We start from the raw sequence: 15511 nt of genomic DNA, 5'->3' as shown, positions 1-15511 counted from the left end.
GGTCAGTCTAAGAAAGAAGAACAAGAAGAGCTCAGCCCAAACATCAAAATCAGAGGTTCAGTGGAAGGAATTCAATCATTAAGCAGTAAGAAGGAGTAAAGCAATGGATGTAGAAGCAGAGACAGTTTTCAGAACTGAGTAGATGAGTTTGATGGTCTGGCCTTGGGTAGTGAGTGCCAGGAATGTGTGTGTGCTCACTAAAGCAGAATATGAACTGTAGGTCACTATCAGATATCAGATAAGACTTCCGTCTATAATTGGTGAGCAAATGACTATGACTAGAGTAGATGGAAAGTAGGTCAGAGGGTGAAGACTGGGGATTACAAAGAGCATTTGCCACTATCAGGATTTGTTGCTGACTTGAGAAGTGGGCAGATCTGTGATAAAACCCCCTGTGATAGTTCGCCAGGCTTGGAGTGGTTGAGTAAGTCCTTGGGGTATTGCAATCTGGGCACAGAAACCATAAGCGTTATGTAGCAAAGGGCACCATGCCAATGATGACCTAATAGCATTGGGAAAGTAGACTGAGAGAGGTCAAGAACTTAGATGATGGTGTCCCCAAAGCAGCAAACTGACCAATGTGAAGGACCAGACACCACTTCTACTGTGTATGCTGGGGTGGAAGGAAGTATGAAAAAAGTAGAAAGAGCACAGATTTTTGGAGTCAGACAAACCTAACTTCAAAATGTGTTGCCTTTTACATATGGGTGACCTTAAACCATGTAAATATCAATTGTCTCATGTATACTCCAAATTAGAGCAATATCTGCTCTGGAATTAAGGGTAAATTATGCAATATGCTAGCACAATTCCTGGCCTACATGCAGTCAATAAGTGATTGCAGTGATCATAACAATTTGTCTCCTAGCTCAGAGCAGCCTGCAAAGTAGTCTGTGGTCCCCTCTGTTATTCCAAACTGCAGGATAGGAGGGTTTTTTTGTTGTTGCTGTTTTTCCAGATATTTGTGATATTTAGTTCATAATGTATGTGATGAACTCAAAGATAGAGGTGGGGGTTGGGGCCGAGGGAGAAGGCAACCAGTCAGCTAGGCAGCCCAGCAGGCCAATAGGTTCATCTTTGTTTTGTTTTAATGGCACAGATCCAAGTCATTAGATTTCTTGTCACACAGAGTCTGGTACTTTGAGATGACTTATCCATACTGTGAATGTGTGTTTAAGTATTGTTAAATCTATTTTATTATCATTATTATATATTCCCTTACAAATAAACAATAACAGGGTCTGGGATTGTAGCTCAGCAGTAGAACGCTCACCCATCACATGCAAGGCCCTGGGTTAGATCCTAAGCACTACATACAAAAATAAACAAGTGAAATAAAGGTGTTTTAAACAACTACAACTAATAAATAAATAAATAAATAAATAAATAAAATAAAGATATTGTGTCCATGTACAACTAAAACAAACAAACAAGTAAACAACAACAAAACCAACCAAACCTCAGGTGTGACTTGAGGCAGTGGGTCCAAAATTGTTAGTAAGATCTGGCTGTTTCTTTCTCATCATTGTTTGTGCTCACTTCCTCTGAGTTAGCTCCATTCTTGAGCAGATTCCGTTTACAGTCAAGAGATGGTTACAACAGCACCAGTCTTTCATCCTCTCACATTTAAACCTAGTGTTGAAAAGAGAACACTGCTTTCCCAGAAATGTCATCCAAAGACTCACTGGTTTTGACTGAATCGCATGCACATCACTGAACCAATCCTAATGATAGGAAAAATATTTCTGTTTGACTTAGGCTGCACTAGGTACTTCACAAGCTCCTGGAGTGAAGAATAGAGAAGATGTCAGGTGTCCAGGGCAGAAGTACGGACCATGAGAGAAGAGTAAATTCCTTACATAGCTCAAATCAGCAACCACCCAATTCCTTGCTACTTCTGCTACTGTAACTTTTGCAGATTTAAGGTGCTGAACAGTTTAGCTTAAAATACAATAGGGGATTTTGCCTTATGTTTTATGTACCGAACAAGCCCATCATAGCTTTTCAGAACAAAAGGAATTCGTGTAAAAGTGAGTGAGATCTTTATTCCCAGGAACCCAAGTCTTTAGAACCATGTCCCACTCCTGGTTGATTCTAACAGAGATCCTAAAGCAATTCAAGATAGCTAACACAAGCAGAGACCGGCTTATTTTAGAAGTAGAGGGTAAAATATCAGCTGTGAGGTACCTTTTTTAAAAATCAACGGATCACTCACAGTCGATTGTTATAAGGGAGAAGATCCAAAATTAACTAGTTTACATTAAAAGGGGGGGGGATTTTATGAATTTAAGTGAACTTTGGAAAAGCCAAAATGGAGGGGCACTAAGATATCTGGAGCCCACACTGGAACACTATCTTAAGTCTTTTTCTTTGGTTTTCATCACAATTTCCAACTCTCAGATTGTCTTCTCCATGAGATTAGCCATGTCTCTCTTCTGGACAAACATCTTCAATTCTCACAGCAACCTAGAGAAAAAGGGCTCCCTCCTTTCTCTTTCAGTGAGAAAACTCGTGTGGCAGGACTCCGATTGGTTTGGCCACTTCTTATAACAATCACTGTGACCAGAAATGAAGTAATATAACTGGCCTTGCCTGAATCTCGTGACCATCACCAAAGTTAAAGAGGCTGATTCTTTTGGAGAGGAAGGTGGAAAGGGGTCTGGCCAGACAAAACAATGGACCCAGAACATGCCTCCTATTCCCACCTATAATACCAAAGACATTGGCTTTGAAGATTAGAGGAAAATCTAAATCAAGATAAGCCAAAACAATGATGAAGAATTCGCAGTTCTCAGAATTCTGATCTGGTGGCTGGTATTCAAGCAAAGAAGCTCTGTTTCTTGTTGTGTTGGTTAGCGGGACATAAAGAACAGAAAATCTCAGGCTGAGTCTAAAAATCCCCAGGAATTAGCTGATAACATATTAGGGAATTTCTACTCCAGGCCTGTTGCTACCAAGACTGGAATCTCAAGCTGTAGAGCTAAACATAAATTAGCTCAGGGCCTCCATTTCTGGTTCCCTAAAGTGGTTTTTGTTAATCCTCATCCAGAGAAGATGCGATTGCAATTTGTACGGAGAGCACTCAAACAGGAACTCTGATGATTTAGGGCCAGACATCAGTTTTCTCAAAATGGGGTTCACATGTAGATGTCTAAATTCTCTAGGAGGAAAAAAATTGATTTTGGATGTCATTTAAGTGATGTAATCTTTTAAAGAATTAACATAAAATACTGATCATCAACCTTTAACTAAATTTTGCCACATGATTTAAAAGAATGAATTCGTATAAGAAAATAAGTAGAGGACACATTTGTACCCAGAGAATGAATAAGTATCAGCCCAAATTCATTAAAGTTAGAAGAGATAAAAGCGATGAAAGAAATAATGGTAATATTAGCAAGCAAGAACAGTCAGTACAAGTCACATGTGTGAAGAACAATTTAATCTTAGAAAATGTCATCCGTCACATTAAATTAATAGTATTAAGTTTAAGCATATTCATTTCACTGTATTGTTTGCATATAAATGAAAATTTTGTTTTGACTTGTACTTGAAAGTAGTTATAAGTACAGAGTCCCAAAATGTTTGAATATTAAAGTGACATAATAAAAAGGAATTGCTCAACACCAAGAAGCCACAGAGGAGGATTTTTAAGTTGTACATTTGTAGAGGAGTGACTAGTATGCCCCCAAACTTCATGTTCATTCATGAAACTCAGAATGTGGTCTCATTTGAAAAGAGGAGATCCTTACAGATGTAATTAGCTGAGGATCTCAAGGTGAAATCATCCTGGATTTAAGGATGGACCCAGGTTCTTGTGAGGAGAGAGGACACACAGACCACAGGAGAAGAAGGCCACGTGAAGACCAGGCAGAGATTGGAGTGAAGTAGCCACAATTCAAGGAACACCAAGGAATTCCTAGAACCATCAGAAGCTAGGGAAAGTCAAACAGGGAAATCCCCCTAAACCTCTGGCGTGTTCCCTCCCACGCCTTGCTTTTAGACTTCTAGCCTCAAAAATGGGAAGAATCAATTCCTGTTGTTTTAAGTCACCCAGTTTGTGGTCATTTGTTACCAGACCTCTGGCCTTGCCGAATTTTCTAAGAAGAGCACCAGAATCTTATAGGTTACTACAAAAGCAGAGCAGGGTTTGAGGTCAATACTCTTCCAGTGGAGAAAAGTCTTCTGTTTACCCCAGTGGATCAGACATGTCTTCTATTTTAGTGTACAAGCATGTGAAAAGTGTTTGGAATCTCCAGGGACTACTTGTTTGCAAGAAGAGTGTCACGTAGATCTATGAGTTCTTACAGGGTTCCCCCTTTTGGCATTCAGAAAGTGGCCAAATCAATGCAAAGGATGCAGCAATTATCAGTCACGGGGCACAACTGAGGTGGGGCTTTACATGTGTTGCCTTCTGTCTTAGTCTAATCAAGCTGCTGTAATAAGTTATCATAAACTAACTAGCCTATGAACAACAGAAATTTATTTCTTACAAGAACAGGGCACCTGCTGATTCAGTGTCTGCCGAGAGCCTGCTTTCTCATGGAAGTTGCCTTTTCACTTAGTCCTCATCTGACAGAAGGGAAGGGGGAAGGCATCTCTCTGGAGCTTCTTTTACAAGGACATTAATTCCGTTGATGAGGACTTTACCCTCATGACCTAATCACATCTTGAAGTCTCTACCTTCTAATACTCTCACTTTGGTGATTAGGTTTTAATATATGAATCTGGGAAGGACATATTCAGTCCAGAGTGCATCTCAAGACCCTCACAATGTTCCCTCTCTTCTAAAGGTACAATTTCATGGACATCCAGGTGCTAAACAGTAGGTTTGGGTGTCAAGGATAAGACAATGGATACAGACATGGAGAGGAGATCCCTAGAGGCCAGTCAGCTGGGAAGAGTTGGAAACCTTCTTCTTTTTAAAGAGCATTGGTTCAGCCACTAGGGAAGAAGAGAGGGTCCCATGAACTCTCAACACTAGCTGTGTCCGTGGAGCTATGGAAGTCTTGAGCTCAGAAAGCAAGCACTTCCGCTTGGCAGGGACATGTGTCCTATGGGATGCTTAACTTTTGAAGATGCTCTCTGGGCACAGAGGCACCATCTCTCCTCTGGATGATGAAAGCATCCTAGTAAGAATTCGATGGGGTAAGGACCCTGAGGCTGAGAAGAAGCAGGGAAAGCATGGAGATATATGGAGGTCTCAGTCTGAAACTTTGGCTGATAGGTAACTGGGCTTCCTGAACCATTCCCTGAACCATTCCCTGAACCATTCTCTGAACCATTCCCTGGCTTTCAAAACAATGTAATAGCTCAAGTCACAGCACCAAGGGATAACTCATGTGGGTCTTTAGCTCTCATATTATTCTCTAACCTTCACCATCAAAGTCATCCTAGAATAATCTAAGTGAAAATCAGATTCTGGTTATACAAAAAGTAAGTTCAAGACAAACTCTCAGGTTCCCCTTCCCAACCGAATTGTCATACCCAAGCCACATATAGAAGCTCTGGTGCTGTTACTGGTGCCCCTAATTCTAATCACACTTTACTTCCATCATGGTTTCAAACCTGGAAATTGCTGATTTCCTTCCATTGGTAGAGCCTGAGCAGCGTCAGTTTTCCAGAAGTGGGTATGTACTTCTCAGGCCAGGTCCTGTATATGATGTGACATGCCCCAGCACAATATGTGGACAGCTGTGTGCCTACCCAGAGGTGCTAGGATAGACTGGTGACTGTCATTAGTGACAGTAATTTGCAGTCTTCCCCCAGATGCTTTGTAGGCTCCACATGGGAATTAACTCTTTAGGCAGCAACACTCAGAGGCCTTCCTGGAACAAATCGGACCCTCTGATGATTCCATTTCTGATCCTGCACCAGCAATGGGCCTCAAGTGTCATGACGGAATGTCCCTTTCTTCTGTTCTTTAGCATGTCCCATACAGATGATATAGCATGCCACATGGTATCATTCTAGAGATGAGAAAAACAACAGTTCAGAGTATTCTGCAAGCCCCAAACCATAGGGGTCTGTTGTGATGTTTGAAATGTTTGCAAAATTCTTTGGCACTCTTCCCATCAAGTGATAGAGTTATGTCTCTTGCTTTTGAACTTGGTTGGGCTTTTGTGCTGCCTTGAAGGACAGAATGTGGTAGAGTGATGGTGTGAGATTTCCAAGTGAAATCAGAGAAAGCATATGGCTGCTACTGACTTCTTCAAGGATGATTATTCTGGGGGGGAAAAGTCAGCTTCCATGTAACAATCTAGCTATGCTAAGAAGGATCACATGGGGAGAATATATAGATGGAGTCCTAAGGAATCCAAGGTGTTCCTCTCCCCAGAATCTTGAGTCTGTCCAGTTCAAGCACCAAAAGTTTTCAAGATGAGCTCAATCTTGAAACCTCCTGAGAGACCCCCTGTTGAGCTCAGCTAAGCTGCTTCCTAATTCCCAACCCCCTGAAACCATGAGAGACAACAAATACACACTTGTGATTTTATGCTTCTGCTTTGGGTGATTTGTTATGCAACATTCCACCAGCAGACCAGAGCCCAAGAATAACAAGCTGCTTAAGAGAGCCCAAGAGATTCTTGGAACCACCTCTCTGAAGAAAGGAGTAGAGGTGGGTGAAAGATCCTGAAGCTGCTGAAGCTGGTGGCATCTCTGCTTGTCAGGCAGCCTGTCTGTCTTCACCAGGATGAAATTAGTAATGTGAACGCCTGCCTCGAGACCACTATCATTTACTCATGCCGTAACATGGATCAGAACAGCGGTGATAACAATTTGTCCCCAATTGGCAGGGCAAGAGCAGTGACTTTGAGAGCTTAAGTGGGAAATGACAAAAATGTCATTCTATCTTGGCAGTAGCAGAGAGGGTGGTGAGTTGGGGAGGGGTAGGAGCTGGCCCAGCAGTCTCAGTGTCCCATCTGGGTTATGGTGGGCCTGAAGCAGTAGAGTTTCAAGTTCACTTTCAAGTCCAAACTCCCTTCTGCACGTTGCTGAGTGTGGCTGGCATTTCTTGTTTTCCAGCTGGATCCCTGTGAGGCCCTCCAGGGGTGGTAGAGGGAGCCTGCAAGGCTGGAGGAGGAAGAGAGGACCTGCTGCTCCCCATTGCTCTGGTGACACTGGCAAAGCTTCCTCACCAAGGCAGAGGACCATCTTCCCACAGCTGTAACCATTACTTTTCAGTTTTGTCCCATAGATAAAGCTACCTCCTTAGAGACATCAGCCTCCTGAGAAACTTGACTTTCTCCTCCCCAGGACTCCTGCTTCAAGTTTCTAAGTTGAATGATTCCAACCTCTCCCTTCAGTTCCTTTGGGGGAAGGGTTGGTAATTACTTCCAAGGCAGTCGCTACCTCTGTGAGAGCTGAGTTCTCCTTTCTATTCTTGGTTATCTAGGGAACCACTTTTGACCTGTTATTGAGCAAAGACTCTGTTGTAGTCAGCTTTTTCATCTCTGTGACCAAAACACCTGAGAAAAACAATTAATTAGACAAGGAAAAGTTAATGTGGAGTTCACCATTTCAGAGCTTTCAGTCCATAGAGGACAGATTCCATTGCCAGGGCCAAAGGAGAGGCAGCATCAAAGGGCCTTCAGAGGAAAACAGCTCAGGATGCGGCGAGAGGAAACAGAGAGCTCTGGTCACCAGGCACAAAATATAAACCCCAGCCACACCCTATCTGCCTACTGTTACCACCCAGATAATCCCTACTGGGGGATTAAAGCACTGATCAGTTAAGGCTCTCATATGCTAATCATTTCACTTCTAAACTTTCTTGCAGTGTCTCACACATGGGCTTTTGGGGGACCCCTCATGTTTAAACCATAACAGACTCGTTGCCTAACACACATAGAAGCCAGTACTGAGTACAAGGTTCTTGTGAAAAAAGAAAAAGCTCTATTGAGCAATCAATCTCCAAGGAGGCCAGGATTAAAAAAAAAAAAAAAAAAAAAAGCTCAAATCTACCTCCTCAACCAGCTGGTAGAAGAGGAATTTAGAGCAAGGGAGAAAGACTTTGAAGGTTCTTCTGCACAAGCATAAATGGTTATCATGCCTTTTTACAGGTCACATGCTTCTTTTCAGAATGAGTTATCATGTTCTGTGCAGGGAGATTTGAGCTTATGTCATCTCAAAAAGCTGGTTCCAAATCCTCTGGAGGCTTTTCCTGAAAGACAATTTAAGAACTTTGTTATTCAAAAAATTTTGCCTGGGCATATTTAAGCTTAGGCTAATTTCATATCTAGTTATGATTACTTATATTAAACTTTTCCTGTTCATTTATCTACTTACATGGTTTCTATGTTCTGAATAGACCATGACTAAAACACAGATACTTCTTTCCAAGATAAACTGTCATGGTAACTGATATTAAGGATAACTAAGGATTCGAATATCAGGGAGACCAAGTTCAAATTCCAAATGCAAGGATCAGAGATAGGATTTGGAACAGTGATCCCAAAGTTAGAAGGTTGAAGTTGCACAGAGACACAACCAACATAAGAGTAGGGCAGGAGCAAGATAGAAGGCTTAGGATAATTGCTGAGGAAAATTATCTACCACCTACCTACCTCTCCACCTCTCCTCAGCCCAGAGCTATCCTGCTCTCATGCATAAATTACTGGGTGGGTGAGGCTGGTTCAATAATCTCAGGGCAAACTCCACATGGGTTGTCTAGATTGGGGTCACTGAGTTCTAAGAGCAACATGTAGCATGATTCCTAACGTGTTGTCCATGATCATAGAGTCAGAGAGACATGCAAAGAGGGCCTTTCCTCCCTTGTAGCTCTTTCTGGCCACCCATGCCTATTCTGAGGACCAATATAGCCTTGAGACTGAAGTAGTGACAGCACTCACTCAGTATGTATATGTACCATCGGAACATTGCAGAGTACTAAGCTCAGGCAAACTTCATGGTCCGTTCCATGGTCTCTCAACATCTCCATGTGGACGTTCCCAAGCATTTCAAATTCACCACGCTTAAGACTGGGTTCAACCTCATTTTAACTGTTTTTCCCATGGAGAGTAGGTGGGAAGTGCTAGATTCCTTCAGTGTAGCCATCACAAAGGGCAACCTGGAGTCCTAGAATCTTCCTTTCTTGATTCTACTGGCTTCAAAATGTTTGAATAATCAGCAACATATCAGTGAATAAAATGAAGTCTTGTTACTGAGTTGGGGGAAAGAAATTGGTAACAGGGAAATCTGAGAAAGACTTTTCTTTAAATGTCCCTCTCAGAAGGAAGTCATGAGAAATTGAGGGAATCGGGAACAGGGCAAGACTGGTGAGTAGGAACCTGAGAAAGAATTATGAAGATCTCTAGCTCTGATTTGCAAGGGGAGTTTGAGAACAAAGAGTTCCAGGAGCTATTTGATTCATGTGGCCCAATCCTGAAATCCTGAAGTCCCCTGGCAGGAAACCCCAAGGAGACTACAGACTAAACCATCCTGCCATTGTCAGTTCCACAAGGAGCTCAGCAACTTGAGCAAAGGAAGTTGCTTTTTTTTTTTTTTTGATATTGCTTCTTTTTTTCTATCTTAAAGAGATATACTCCTTAATGTTTATATAAATGTCTTGAAGAAAGATAAAGAGGGAATGCAAACCTGAGGGAGTGAGCACTCGCATTAGAAGACAGAATCAGAATCTCAAAATATCAAAACAGGCTAAAGTAAGGGGACAAATGAAAGAAAATGAAATTAATAGGGGTGAAGGTAAAATTCTGCACTGAGCTCCAAAACACCACTTTCAGAAGTCAAGACTGGGAAGATCTGGCTGAACAGAAACCCATACTCTTCAATCTTGTTATTGACGTCCTATCAGTCAGGTTATGCTAATAACCTGCTATAATTACAACTCCTAAGCCTCAGTGGGTTTAAAATATTCTGTGGAGAAAGAAGTGGCAGAGATGACAGTGCTGGCTTTATTAACTGCTTCTAGCAAGTCTTAAGATATTTCCATTAACTTGTGCCTGGTAAGGGGATTTTAGGTAATAAGAGTTTAATTTTAATTAAGTTAACCTTCATAGTAGAAAATGACTTTGAAAGATTTCTGGGGGAAAAGAAAAAACAGGTGAAAGAAAAATAACAACAGGGGACAGGGGATACAGCTTAGTAGTAGAGCACTGACTAGCACGCGGGAAGCCCTGGGCTCCGTCCCCAGCATGGTATAAACAAAAACCAAATTGGTAAAAGGATAACTAATGAACGTAAATAAAATTCTGAGCAAACTCTTCTCCTCAGAGTATAAACTCTTTATCAGCCACATAGATTTTTAAAAAATGGAAAAAATATCTACATATAAATATATGACAAAAACTTATATGCTATAAATATAGGATAAACTATAGATATACATACAAATATATGTAAAAAATACATGTTTATCTATAGTTTTAACCTAAAAATGGATAATATATGTATTATATATGTAACATATATGATATATATTTATAATATAATATATATTATATATGTATAAAAAGTGGCATAGATGATATATATATATATATATATATATATATATATATATATATAAAATATTATAATTAGGCCAGCAGGAAATAGTTCCTGTGAATCTAAAAATTATCAAGAAAGCCATCTGAAATATGGATTTATATTCACTGCCATTAATGATAAAATTCTTGCTAGTTGGCTGGTAGATTGTGTCTCATGATATTAACTGTAATAATATGAAGTCATTGTGGTTTACAAGATATCTAAAAGCCAAATATTCAGAAAAGGAAGAAAAACTTCAGCAGTTTTTCAGGCATTTACAATCATAGAGAACAAACTGAGTTGTTGACTAGTTTGTGAAACTAGTACTGTACTGATAATTGCTAGAATCTCTTTTAGGGTTTTTTAACTTTACAATGAAGCAACAAAAGCCACAAATACCAGTTCTCCAGTTGATCCTGCCACAGTGAAAAGTGCTTGAAATAATTCTAAAACAAAAGATGAAACAACTAAAACGTATTCCTTTGTCAGCAACGTTTTAGGGGAGTCACTCAGAAATCATTGTTGGAGATGTGAAGAAACAAACATCAGAACAAACTACTCAGTATTGGCCATGCATTTGGGTGAAAATACAAATATTTCTAACATGTCTCTGTTTATGGTACTTGTTCTATTGTATTTTAACAGTTACATTTCTGAAGAACTTCAGGAAAAAAAATTGTATTGAAGAATATCCCAATGATAAATTATTCATAAATCAAAAAAATGTTTTATGGGGAAAATGTTGAAGTATACTGCTATATTGGGAAGAACAAAAGGCATTTTTGCAGAGGAATAAAAGGAAAGACTTGAGGAAACCTTGGCAGAGACATTAATCTCCATGTTGTGTATCCAGTGTTTCATTGATGGGGGGCTTATGCACATAGAAATTGATGCTGGGGGACATTCATAGAAGTCACTGATGTGGTTGGTTTTAACAACATCCTTAAAGCAGCAGGACTTTATGAGGCTGTAATGGGATGGAGAATCCTGAAACTACATCATGTCCCTCTTCTACAGAATATTGATTTCTTCCCTTTTCATGCAGGGCAGTGTTCCTAAGAACACTCCCTAATTCAACTCCTTCCTGGGTGCTGATCTCCATCTCAGAGTTTGATTTCCAAGAAAACTAACTTGCAGCTGCAGCAAGAATGGTCCAAGAAAGCACATACTGATATGGGATTCTGAAGCTGCCACCCACCAGCTGGCTAGCAGCAAGGAGGCTGATCAGCAGGAGGGTGAGGGCTGAAGCTCTTCAATGGAACAGAGGAGAATGTTGGGGTCCTGGTGATCTACCGGCACCTATTGATATTCCCTTGCCTATTTTGTGAAAGGATCAGCACAGCAGTCATGCTTAAGAAGGCGTCAGACTTAAGAAATGTAATCAGGAGCTCAGAGGTCTCAAGAACAAGGATCTGGATCATGCCAACAGGGAGGCCATCTCCTGGGCAAAGACGGTGGCTGAGAATGACACAATCTAGAATGAGTAGCAAATGGTGAGTACCAGTGTGGCTCCAACTGCAGTGGGCAGAACTCTAATCTCTACTAACAATCTTCTTACACATTTTCCCCAGGAAGAGAGGCACAACAGGTTCTTAAGAGTGCTTCTCTGAAATTATATGAAGAGGTAGATCTGAGTAGTACAAATGAGAGATTGTGGTAGAAGCTGAGATGTGCTACTCTGATATCTTTTAAGACTGAAAGCTTTGCTATTAATAGTTCTCAGCTATCAGCCCTCTAGAAATTATCCTAGACCGGGAAGTTTTGCCTTGCACAATGCCATGCTTCTTTCCCTAGGAGCAACCAAGATCCAATAGGTGGTCAGTGAAAATATAAAGGCCCCCAGGCCTTCACTTTATCTCAGAACAATATTAAGGGGTCATACAGCTGTCAGGGAGCCCAAAGTGAGGGTCTCACCTTTGTTGAGACTGCATCACAGACCAGTTTCTTTTTCTGTCCAGTACTCAGGACTCCCTTGCCTTCCCTAGTGTTTATTCCAAGATCAATCCTAAAAAAAAAAAAAAAAAAAAAAAAAAAATTCCTTAACACTAATCTCAAACCTAGAGTATGTATCCTGGGAACCCATCTTCAACAAGAATGTTAGTGGAACACCTGATTAAAATCTGGAATATGTATTCTCAATTAGGCAATAGAATTGTATTCATGTAAAATTTCCTGATGTTTAACCCTTATAATTGTGTGTTTAGGAGAATGTCCTTTTTCTTAGGAAGCACACACTGAAGTAAATGGGGGTCAAGACACATGATATCTTCAATTTAATTACAAATGTTTCATTTAAAAATGTACAAGGAGAGTTGCAGGATTAGAAAAAGAAAGAAAGGAAGAAAAATAGGAAGATATAAGTAACCCATGAATCTGAGTCAAAGGTGTAGGGGAGTTATTTATACTCTTGCAATTTTCCCATAAATTTTAATTTATATCAAAATAGAAAGTTCCGAAACTAAAATGACCAGACCTCATCTCATTTCCAGTGATTCTATTGGCAGAGTACCAACCTCAATATTTTTATTAAGTCCCAAGGTTGAGAACCATCAGTATCATGATAAAGGTCAACATTAAGCAAATAATTTCAATAAAATGTGATGATGAGAGGGGGAATTTAGAGTATGATGGGGAAACACAAAAAATGACCTAATGTTCACGGGGTCAAGCAAGATGCCTTGAGGAAGTGACAGTTAAGCTGACACTGAAGCAGTACTGTTCAAGGAGTCTCGGCAGGAAGAAGAAAGGGAGAATTCCAAGCAAGGTAAAATGGGTATTAGGAAGGTCCCAAAGAACAGAGTGAGTTATCATCATGGAATTAAATGTTCCACGTGACTGATTCCTGGAGGGCTGACGCATGTGGTGAGATAGAGAAGATACACTGACATTTATCTGGAAGACAATGGAAGGTCACATAATGGTTTTATGCAGAGGAGTAAATTTGATCAGGTTTACATGTTTGAAATACCACCCTGGCTGCTGAGTGGAAAGTGGATAGGAGGAAGATGAGAAAAGGGGGAAGGAAGACCAGTTAGATAGGCTAGAAATGGGAAAGATGACACTTGGATAGAATTCAGAGATATTTAGAATGTAGAATGAATAATGCCTGCTGTCGATTGGCTGTGGGAGATGGGGTGGGAGGAGGGAAGAGCAGCTTTCAGATTCTGGTTTGACAAAAGACAAGGCAGGGGACATCTAAGCTCCATGGCAGTGGGGGCCTTATTTTCTCAGAGACTATGATTACACTCAGTCCTCCTCTATAGGTTTCAATAAATGTTTGTTGAATAAATGAATGAATGAGTGAGTGAATGAGTGAATCAGTAAGCTTGAAAATTAAAGAATTCACTTCTAGATATGGAGAATTTTGAGTGCCTGTGAGTGTTCTTTGGAAAACCTTCTCTGGGGATGGCATAAATTTTCATTCAATTCTGAAGGTAACCAGTGAAAAGATAATTCCTCTATCCTTAACTTGACGCTATTATTTCCCCCAGTATTTAGAAGTTAGAAGTTCCCATGAGAACTTGTGTGTCAACACCTCATCACTTTGGACCTAATTTTATGTTTAGATGGCATAATGACTGTGTATTGCTTTTAACTGATAGAGAAACTGCCTGACTTTGGTGTTCATCCAGATCATCTTTATTGTGTATTGACCACAATGTACATAATTATATTTTTCCCTGGTTTTCATTTTTGCAGTTGAGTCTAGAGTACATAAGCACAGTGCAGTAGGGTGTTCTGGTAAAAATCAACTGTTAAAGGACGGTGGTTTTAACTGGGCAAGAAGGGTTAGCCAATGAGGGGTTTGTTGTTGTTGTTGTTAAATATATTTATTTATTTAATATCTTTATTTATTTATTTTTTGTGGTGCTAAGGATTGAACCCAGTGCCTCACACATGCAAGCAAAGTGCTCTGCTACTGAGCCCTAGCCCCAGCCCAAGCCCAGCCAAAGAGTTTTTTTTTAAAAAAAGAAAGCATAGAGGAAAATCTGAGGATGTTTACTGCCATCCAGTGGTGGTGCTGTCAGACAACCATGGCACAAAGTCCATAGTCAATCTCTAGGTCTGTGGAACTTCACTTTGAAAGACCTAGAGATATTTTGTGTTATGTTTTCCCAGATACTGAAAGGCATAATTTCATTCGTTCTTCTTGTAGAACAGAAGATCATACATAGGCTTCCATTGGCAAACCATGGAGAGTGTAATTCAATGTAGGCAGCCCTCGTCTTGATTTCACACCCACACCTTGTTCTCCCTAGCCCACCCTGTATACACACCCTGGTGGAGTGTGAACCAGCTCTACTGGGCATTACCAACCCATTTTTTTTATCTGTGCTTTGATAACTCTGGACTTCCAAATGAACTACTTAGAGCCAACCCATGGAAACAAAAACAAAAAAAAAAGGGCGGTCGCTGATTTCAAACAAGAGCCTTTTCCAACTCACTGGAGGAAAATAATAAAGTTATATCACAAGATTTTAGAATAAAAGAAAATATACCAGCCAGCGCATGTCTTTAAGTTTTATAAAGTGTACTATTTGGCATTGATGAACATCATCCAAGGCATATAAAGCTCATAAAAGCATTAATGTTTCCTACTTTTAAAATGCTGCATGTTCTCTGTGTGCTTGTGATTCGACTTGTTAGCCAAGGGTTGAACTTTTTGTGCTTTAAGGTCAAGGCCACCCATCAGCTGGTCCGCAGGCATCATCTCTGGCTGTGATGTCATTCTTGACTCTGAAAAAAAACACCACTCAGATCTCTGTTTCCTTTCTTCTACAGGTCTGTAGTCCATTGAAGTGGGGTCTATCAGTAAAGGCTCAGAGACCAAGACTTTGCTTGTGCCACTGGTCTTGAGCAATTGATTCCCAGGGACAGATCCAGACCAAAAACCAAACCAAAGCACAACAACAAAAATTTCAAACTCTACCTGTATAATTCATAAAGGTGTGAAAACCAAAGCACACAGTGGGCATGTAATGCGAGGACAATATATATTACTTTTACTGGCATATACAACATGACA

This window comes from Urocitellus parryii, chromosome 12 (assembly GCF_045843805.1).
Source record: "Urocitellus parryii isolate mUroPar1 chromosome 12, mUroPar1.hap1, whole genome shotgun sequence".
Taxonomy (NCBI): domain Eukaryota; kingdom Metazoa; phylum Chordata; class Mammalia; order Rodentia; family Sciuridae; genus Urocitellus; species Urocitellus parryii.
Note: the sequence above shows the minus strand (reverse complement) of the source record.